The sequence below is a fragment of the Trichechus manatus genome, unplaced genomic scaffold (assembly GCF_000243295.1).
Source record: "Trichechus manatus latirostris isolate Lorelei unplaced genomic scaffold, TriManLat1.0 scaffold00361, whole genome shotgun sequence".
Classification (NCBI taxonomy): domain Eukaryota; kingdom Metazoa; phylum Chordata; class Mammalia; order Sirenia; family Trichechidae; genus Trichechus; species Trichechus manatus.
The window spans coordinates 61,163-69,390 of record NW_004444297.1 but is presented as its reverse complement, the minus strand read 5'-3'; the positions used below and the strand labels follow the sequence as shown (position 1 = coordinate 69,390).

General features: G+C 36.0%; 1 pseudogene; it reads left to right on the top strand.

Moving 5' to 3' along the window:
* The first annotated feature begins 1,079 nt into the window (after positions 1-1,079).
* Positions 1,080-8,228, top strand: part of LOC101345187 (melanoma-associated antigen B10-like) — a 27,748-nt pseudogene continuing 20,599 nt past the window's right edge.

The following is an 8,228-nucleotide window of genomic DNA, read 5'->3' as shown; positions in this document are numbered from 1 at the left end:
ACACAAGTAAAAACTCAGGACAAGAAAAACAAAATTAAAAAGCTAACAAAATGATGAGAAAATAGAGAGTCAACGTCTTGGAGTAGACAGGAATTCAGAGAGATGAAAGCGGTACTTGCAATACTTGTTGCCACCTTTTGCAGTTGGTTGAGAGACCAAGCAGTGCCTATGACAGGCAGGAAGGCTAGGTGATCAAAAGATGAATTCTAGGTCCTGCCAAGATGGAGGAGTGTCTTGTAAAACTATCCCTCATTTAAGATAGTCCCTGAGAGGTTGTATATCAACAGTAAGTGTGAACCAGAAAGAAACCAGTCCTTCTATGAACTGACTCCCAGTGTTATGGATTGGATTGCATCCCCCACTAAAGATATGCTGAAATCCTAACCCCTGTATCTGTGAATGTGACCCTCTTTAGAAACAGGGTTTTAATTTTGTTCTGGTAATTAGGTCATACCCAAGTAGGGTAGGTCCTAAACCTAATTACTTCTGAGTGATTTCTTATAAGAAGAGCAGAACAGACAAAGAGACATACATAGGGAGAAAACAGCATGTGAAGAGCTCTCTACAAGCCAAGGAATGCCAAGAAACACCTGGCTGCCAGAAGCTGAAAGGGACAAGGATGATCTAAAGTGGACAGAGCATGGCCTTGCCGACACCCTGAATTCAGACTCCTAGCCTCCAAAACTATGAGACAATAAATTCCAGTTCTTTAAAGCCACTCACTTGTGGTATCCGTCTTACGGCAGTACTAGGTAACACCCAGTTTCAAGTCATTTGGGCCGCAGAAAATCTCAAACCTGAAATTGGATTATGGTGATCTTGGATTGTTAGTGCCTCCAAACATCTGGCAGTAGAGAAAAAATATACTCCCTGGAAATTGTTAACACAAATACATAAATCTAGGCATCAAATTCATGTCCAGAACACAATAAAATGTACTAAACAATTGTACAAGCTAATGAGTAGTACCCACTCAATAATAACCCAGCACATGAGGAGACACAACAATTGAAACAGTCCCACAATTAATACCGATGTTATAATTAGCAGAGACTATAAATCAACTGTTAACTGTGATGATGGAGGTAAGTGCTGAACTTAAAATATTCAGCAAGAAACAATGAAGTGGAAAAAATAACAATATAATTTCAAAAAGAAACAACCAGAAATTCTAGAACTGAAGAATAAAATGACCAAAGTTAAGAAATTAGAGGGTGTATTTTATAACATACTATTGAAGAAGAAGAATAAAGTAGTAGGACTCACACTACCTGACTTCAGGACGTACTATACAGCTACAGTAGTCAAAACAGCCTGGTACTGGTACAATGACAGATACATTGACCAATGGAACATAACTGAGAACCCAGATGTAAATCCATCCACCTATGGTCACCTGATCTTCGACAAGGGCCCAAAGTCCATCAAATGGGGAAAAAACAGTTTTTTTAACAAATGGTGCTGGCAAAACTGGATATCCATCTGCAAAAAAATGAAACAGAACACATACCTCACACCATATACAAAAACTAATTCAAAATGGATCAAAGTCCTAAATAAAAAGCCAAAAACCATAAGGTTCATAGAACAAAAAATAAGATCAACGCTAGAGGCCCTGATACACGGCATTATAACAGGATAAAAACCATAACCATCAACACACAAACTCCAGAAGATAACTTAGATAACTGGTATCTTCTAAAAATTAAACATTTATGCACATCAAAAGACTTCACCAAAGAGTAAAAAGAGAACCTACAGACTGGGAAAAAATATTTGGGCATTATAAGTCAGACAAAGGTCTAACCTCTATAATCTACAAGAAAATCCAACACCTCTACAACAAAAAGACCAATAATCCTAATAAAAATTGGGCAAAGGAAATAAACATACACTTCACCAAAGAAGACTTTCAAGTGGCCGACACGTGAGGAAATGCTCGAGTTCACTAGCCATTAGAGAAATGCAAATTAAAACCACAATGAGATACCATCTCACCCGGGCATTACAGGCACGAATCAAAAACGCTGGACATAACTAATGTTGGAGGGGCTGCGGGGAGATTGGAACTCTTATGCATTGCTGATGGGACTGCATAATGATATAACCATTTTGGAAAATGATATAGAGCTTCCTTAGAAAGATAGAAATAGAAATACCATACAATCCAGCAATCCCACTCCTAGGAATGTATCCTAGAGAAATAAGAGCGGTCATACGAATAGACATATCCACACGCATGTTCATTGCAGCATTGTTCACAATAGCAAAAAGATGGAAACAACCTAGATGCCCACCAACAGATGAATGGATAAACAAACTATGGTACATACACACAAAGGAGTATTATGCAACGATAAAGAACAATGATGAATCTGTGAAGCATCTCATAACGTGGAAGAAACTGGAGGACATTATGCTGAGTGAAATAAGTCAATCACGAAAGGACAAATATTTTATGAGATCTCTATTGTAAAAACTCATGAAAAAGTTTACTCACAAAATGTAACAATCTTTGTTGGTTAGGAGGGATGGGAGGGGTGGTGGGAAATACTAAACAGACAATAGATAAGTGGTAACTTTGGTGAAGAGTAAGACAGTATACAATACTGGGGAAGCCAGCACAACTTGTACAAGGAAAGGTCATGGACGCTCCATAGACACATCCAAACTCCCTGAGGGACTGAATTGCTGGGCGGAGGGCTGTAGGGACCATGGTCTCGGGGAACATCTAGTTCAGTTGGCATAACAGTTTATAAAGACAATGTTCTACATTCTACCTTGGTGAGTAGAGTCTGGGGTCTTAAAAGCCTGTGAGCGGCCATCTAAGATACTCCACAGGTCTCACCCCTTCGGGAGCAAGGGAGAATGAAGAGAACAGGATACAAGGAAAAGATTAGTCCAAAGGACTAATGTACCACAGCTACCAAGGCCTCCACCAGACTGAGTCCAGTACAGCTAGATGGTGCCCGGCTACCACCACTGACTGCTCTGACCGGGTTCTGGACAGAGCTGGAGAAGGATGTAGAACAAAATTCTAACAACAAAAAAAAGAGCAGATTTACTGGCCTAAAGGAGACTGGAGAAACCCCGAGAGTATGGCCCCCAGATACCCTTTTAGCTCAGTGGTGAAGTAACTCCCGAGGTTCACCATTCAGCCGGGGAATGGACAGCCCCATAAAACAAAACGGGACTAATGAGGCACAGCAGTCCAGGGACAAGGACTAGAAGGCAGGAGGGGACAGGAAAGCTGGTGATAGGGAGCCCAAGGTTGATTAAGGAGTGTTGACATGTACTTTAAGATAATATTAGGAAAACTGTATTACAGAACATTTGAGATTAAAAAAAACTCCTAGAAAAGTATATCCTATTAAAATTGACACAAAAAGAAATAGAAAATCTGAGTAGTAATGAAATGAAACAGAATCCATAATAATGAAACAGAATCCATAACTTCATTGTCATCGGGCAGTACGTGTACTAACTGTTTAATGAGAAACTATTTTGTTCTGTAAACCTTCATCTAAAGTGAGAATAGCAGCACAACTGGAAGAACGTAATCTATGTCACTGAATTGTGCATATAGAAATTTTTGAAATGGTGTATCTTTGGCTATGTATATTTTCACCAAAAAAAAAGGTCCTCCAAGTTTGAGAAGGGAGAGTGTTGACGTGTCGTGAGGTTGTTAACCAATGTCATAAAACAATATGTGTACTGACTGTTTAATGAGAAACTATTTGTTCTGTAAACTTTCACCTAAAGTACAATTTAAAAAATTAAAAAAAAAAAGTCTGGTATAGCTTACACCAGACTGAGTCCAGCACAACTAGATGGTGCCCTGCTACCACCACAGACTGCTCTGACAGGGATCACAATAGAGGGTCCCGGACAGAGCTGAAGAAATATGTAGAACAAAATTCTAACTCACACACACACACACACACACACACACACACGCACACATAGACAATGACCAGACTTACTGGTCTGACAGAGACTGGAGAAACCCCAAGAGTATGGCCACTGGACACCCTTTTAGCTCAGTAATGAAGCCACTCCTGAGGTTCACGATTCAGCCGAAGAGTAGACAGGCCCATAAAACAAAATGAGACTAAAGGGGCACACCAGCCCAGGGGCAAATACTAGAAGGCAGAAAGAAACAGGAAAGCTGGTAATAGGGAACCCAAGGTCGGGAAGGGAGAGTATTGACATGTCGTGGGGTTGGTAACCAATATCACAAAACAATATGTGTACTAATTGTTTAATGAGAGGCTAGTTTGTTCTGTAAACCTTCATCTAAAGCACAATAAAAAGAAAGAAATAAAGAATAATTTTTAAAAATAAATAAATAAGACTGGTATAGCTATATCAGATAAAATAGATTTTAAAGCAAAAAAGCAATATTAGATATAAAGATTACTTCTGAATGATCAAAAGTTCAATTCCCTGGGAAGATATAACTATTCTAAATAATTATACTTCAAAGAATATTGACTTTACCTACATAAGCAAAATTATACAAAATTACAAGAAAGTATAGAAAAATCTACAATAATAGAGAGATTTTAATCTATCTCTCTGAATTGATAGACTAAGCAGGTAAAACACTTGTAAAATACAAAAGAGTTGAACCGTTTTAGCAAATTTGATGTAAAGGATATACACAGAATACTTTATCCAGCAAATGCATCACACTTTTTTTTTTCAGTGATAAAGGGAACATTTCAATTTATTGACTATATGCTAGGCAATAAAATAAGTTTAAACAAATTTCAAAAAATTGAAATAATATAAATTATGGTCACAGATCACAAGGTAATTAATGAAAACATCAATAATAAATAGGTAACTAAAATATCTCTCCTATGTTTGTAATTGATAAATACACATCTGAATAACCCATGGAGAAAAGGAAAAAGCAAAATAGAAATTTGAGTATATTTTTAAATGAATGAAATTAAAAATACAACATGCCAAATTTAGAGACTACTGCTCAATAAGTACTTAAAGGGAAGTTTACAGTTTAAATGCCAAATAAAGAAAGAGAGAGAGAGTAAAAATTGATGTGTTAACAAGAAAATAGTGCCCATCTCAAGAACATAACAAAACTAAAGCAAAATAAACCCAAAGAAATTAAACAAAACATATGATAAACAGAGCAAAAATTAATGAAATAGAGTTCAAGTCCACAGTAGAGTATTGATAAACTAATACCTAAAAGACTAAGTAAATGGACAAACCCTTAGCAAGAATGATCAAGAAGAATAGACAGAAAGCAGAAAAACACCTCTGTCAGAATGAAAAAAAGAACACACAGATCCAAGACACATCAAAAATACTTTAAGATAATATTAGGAAAACTGTATTACAGAACATTTGAGATTAAAAAAAACTCCTAGAAAAGTATATCCTATTAAAATTGACACAAAAAGAAATAGAAAATCTGAGTAGTAATGAAATGAAACAGAATCCATAATTTCAAAAATTTTACTTAAAGCAAATTCCAAGACCATACGGCTTCATTAAGAAAGAAACAAAACTAACCTTACAAAAAAGATATTCTTTCTATCCCAAAGAACAGAAAAAGAGGGAACACATCCCGACTCATTTTATATGGGGCATAACTACAACACAGAGCCCTCATTGCACAGTAGTTAAGAGCTCCACTGCTAACCAAAGGGTCAGCAGTTCGAATCCACCAGCCACTCCTTGGAAACCCTATGGGGCAGTTCTACTCTGTCCTGTAGGACGACTATGAGTCAGAATTGACTCGATGGCAATGATTTTTTTTTGGGGGGGTGGGGGTGGGCGGGTTAACTATGACACCAAAACCTGACAAGGATATATATATATATACTACACCTAATTTCTTTCATAAGCACAGATGGAACAGTCCTAAACAAAATATCAGCAAATTAAATCTGGTGATAAATAAAAAGAGAAATACAGCAGGACCACATGGAGTTTATCCCAGGAAAGCAAGATTTCTTTAACATTAAAAATGTCACTCATTTTAATTCACAAAATGAACAGGAACAAAAGAAGAAAATCATATAATATCAATGCAGAAAATGTTTTTGACAAAATTTAATAATCTTATTGATTAAAAAAACTATTAATCTATAAAAGGTAAGGAATTTCCTTAACTGAGTATGTTGTTGTTGTAAAACCCATTGCTGTCCAGTTGATTCCAACTCATAGCAACTCTACAGGACAGAGTAGAACTCCCCCATAGAGTTTCCAAGGAGCGGCTGGTGGATTCAAACTGCCAAACTTTTGGTTAGCAGCCAAGCTCTTAACCACTGTACCACCAGGGCTCCTGTTGTTGTAGAAAACCTAAATTCCTGGAACAAACATCATAGTTAATAGTGAAATATCGAAAGTTTCCCCTTGAGATCAGAACAAGACAAATATGCCTGATATTAACATTATCATTACTTTATTTAACATACTAAAAATCGTTGTGGGGGGAGAGAGTTATAGCTGAAGGGGTACTTAGTTTCTATTTGAGGTGATAAAAAAAAACTTTTGGAAATGGATAGTGGTGATGGTATCACAACATGGTGAATGTAACTAATGCCACTGAATTGTACACTTAAAAATGGTTAAAATGGCAAACTTTTTATTATATATATCTTACCACAATAAAATTTAAAAAAATATTTAAATTGCCCCCAGCCAGTATAAGACAAAAAAGAAAAAACCCTTACAAACATATATACATACATAAAGATAAAAAGATTCAAAAGAAAGAAATAAAATGGTTATTAATAACTATTAATAATCATATAGTGATTTGCATACAATGTTAAAAGAATCTATAGACAAAATATTTATAAATAATAAGTAAATTTGTCAAAATTGTAGGATACAAGGTCAAGGTAGACAAAATAATTGTATCTTTATATTCCTATTTAAATAAACAAATAAAAATGAGATTATTAAAAGCATTTACAAAGTCACATAAAAACATAAAATATCCAGAAATAAACTCAGCAAATATGTAAAAGATATTCTGACAAAATATTGCTGAGGGAAGTTAAAGAAGAACTAAATATTCATTAATTGGATAATTCAATGTTTTAAAGATAGTAAGCCTCCTCCAACTGAACATTAGATTCAATGCACTCCCTATCAAAATTTCTGCCGTTTTTTAAAAATGAAAATTCACATGTTGACTCTGAAATGTGTATACCAAGTATAAAAAAAAGAAAATTCACATACTGACTCTGAAATGTATATACTAAGTATAAAAAAAAAAAAACTATTGCCATTGAGTCGATTCCGACTCATTGCAATCCTATAGGACAGAGTAGAACTGCCCCACAGGGCTTCCAAGGAGCGCCTGGTGGATTTGAACTGCTGACCTTTTGGCTAGCAGCTGAGCTCTTTACCACTGTGCCACCAGGGCTCCATAGCAAGTATACCTAAGGAAATCTTGAAGAATAGCAAAACTTGTAACTTACACTATCAGATATCAAATATGGTTACAAAACTACAGTAATTAAGACAATGTAGTACTCGTAAGAGAAAAGACAAACAGGCCAATGGTGTGAAGTATGGTTCTTGTTTCAGTGTTTTGCAGATGGATATCCAGTTATGCCAGCACCATTTGTTAAAGAGACTGTCTTTTCCCCAATTTACGGACTTTGTGCCTTTGTCAAAAATCAGCTGCTCATAGGTGGATGAATTTTAGGTCTGGAGTCTCAATTCTGTTCCATTGCTCTATGTATCTGTTGAACCAGTACCAGGCTGTTTTGACTACCGTGGTGGTACAACAGGTTCTAAAATCAGGTAGTGTGTTCTTCTTGAGTAATGCTTTACTTATTCGGGGCCTCTTCCCTTTCCATATGAAGTTGGTGATTTGTTTCTCTATCTCATTAAAAAATGCCATTGGAATTTGGATCAGGATTGCATTGTATCTGTAGACGGCTTTGGGTAGAATTTACATTTTCACAATGTTGAGTCTTCCTATCTGTGAGCAAGGTACGTTTTTCCACTTATGCAGGTCTCTTTTCATTTCTTGCAGTAGTGTCTTGTAGTTTTCTATGTATAGATCTTTTACATCTCTGGTTAGATGTATTCCTAGGTATTTTATCTTCTTGGGGGCTATTGTAAATGGTACTGATTTGGTAATTTCCTCTTCAAGGTTCTTTTTGTTGGTGTAAAGGAATCCAACTGATTTTTGTATGTTTATCTTGTATCCTGAAACTTTGCTGAAATCTTCT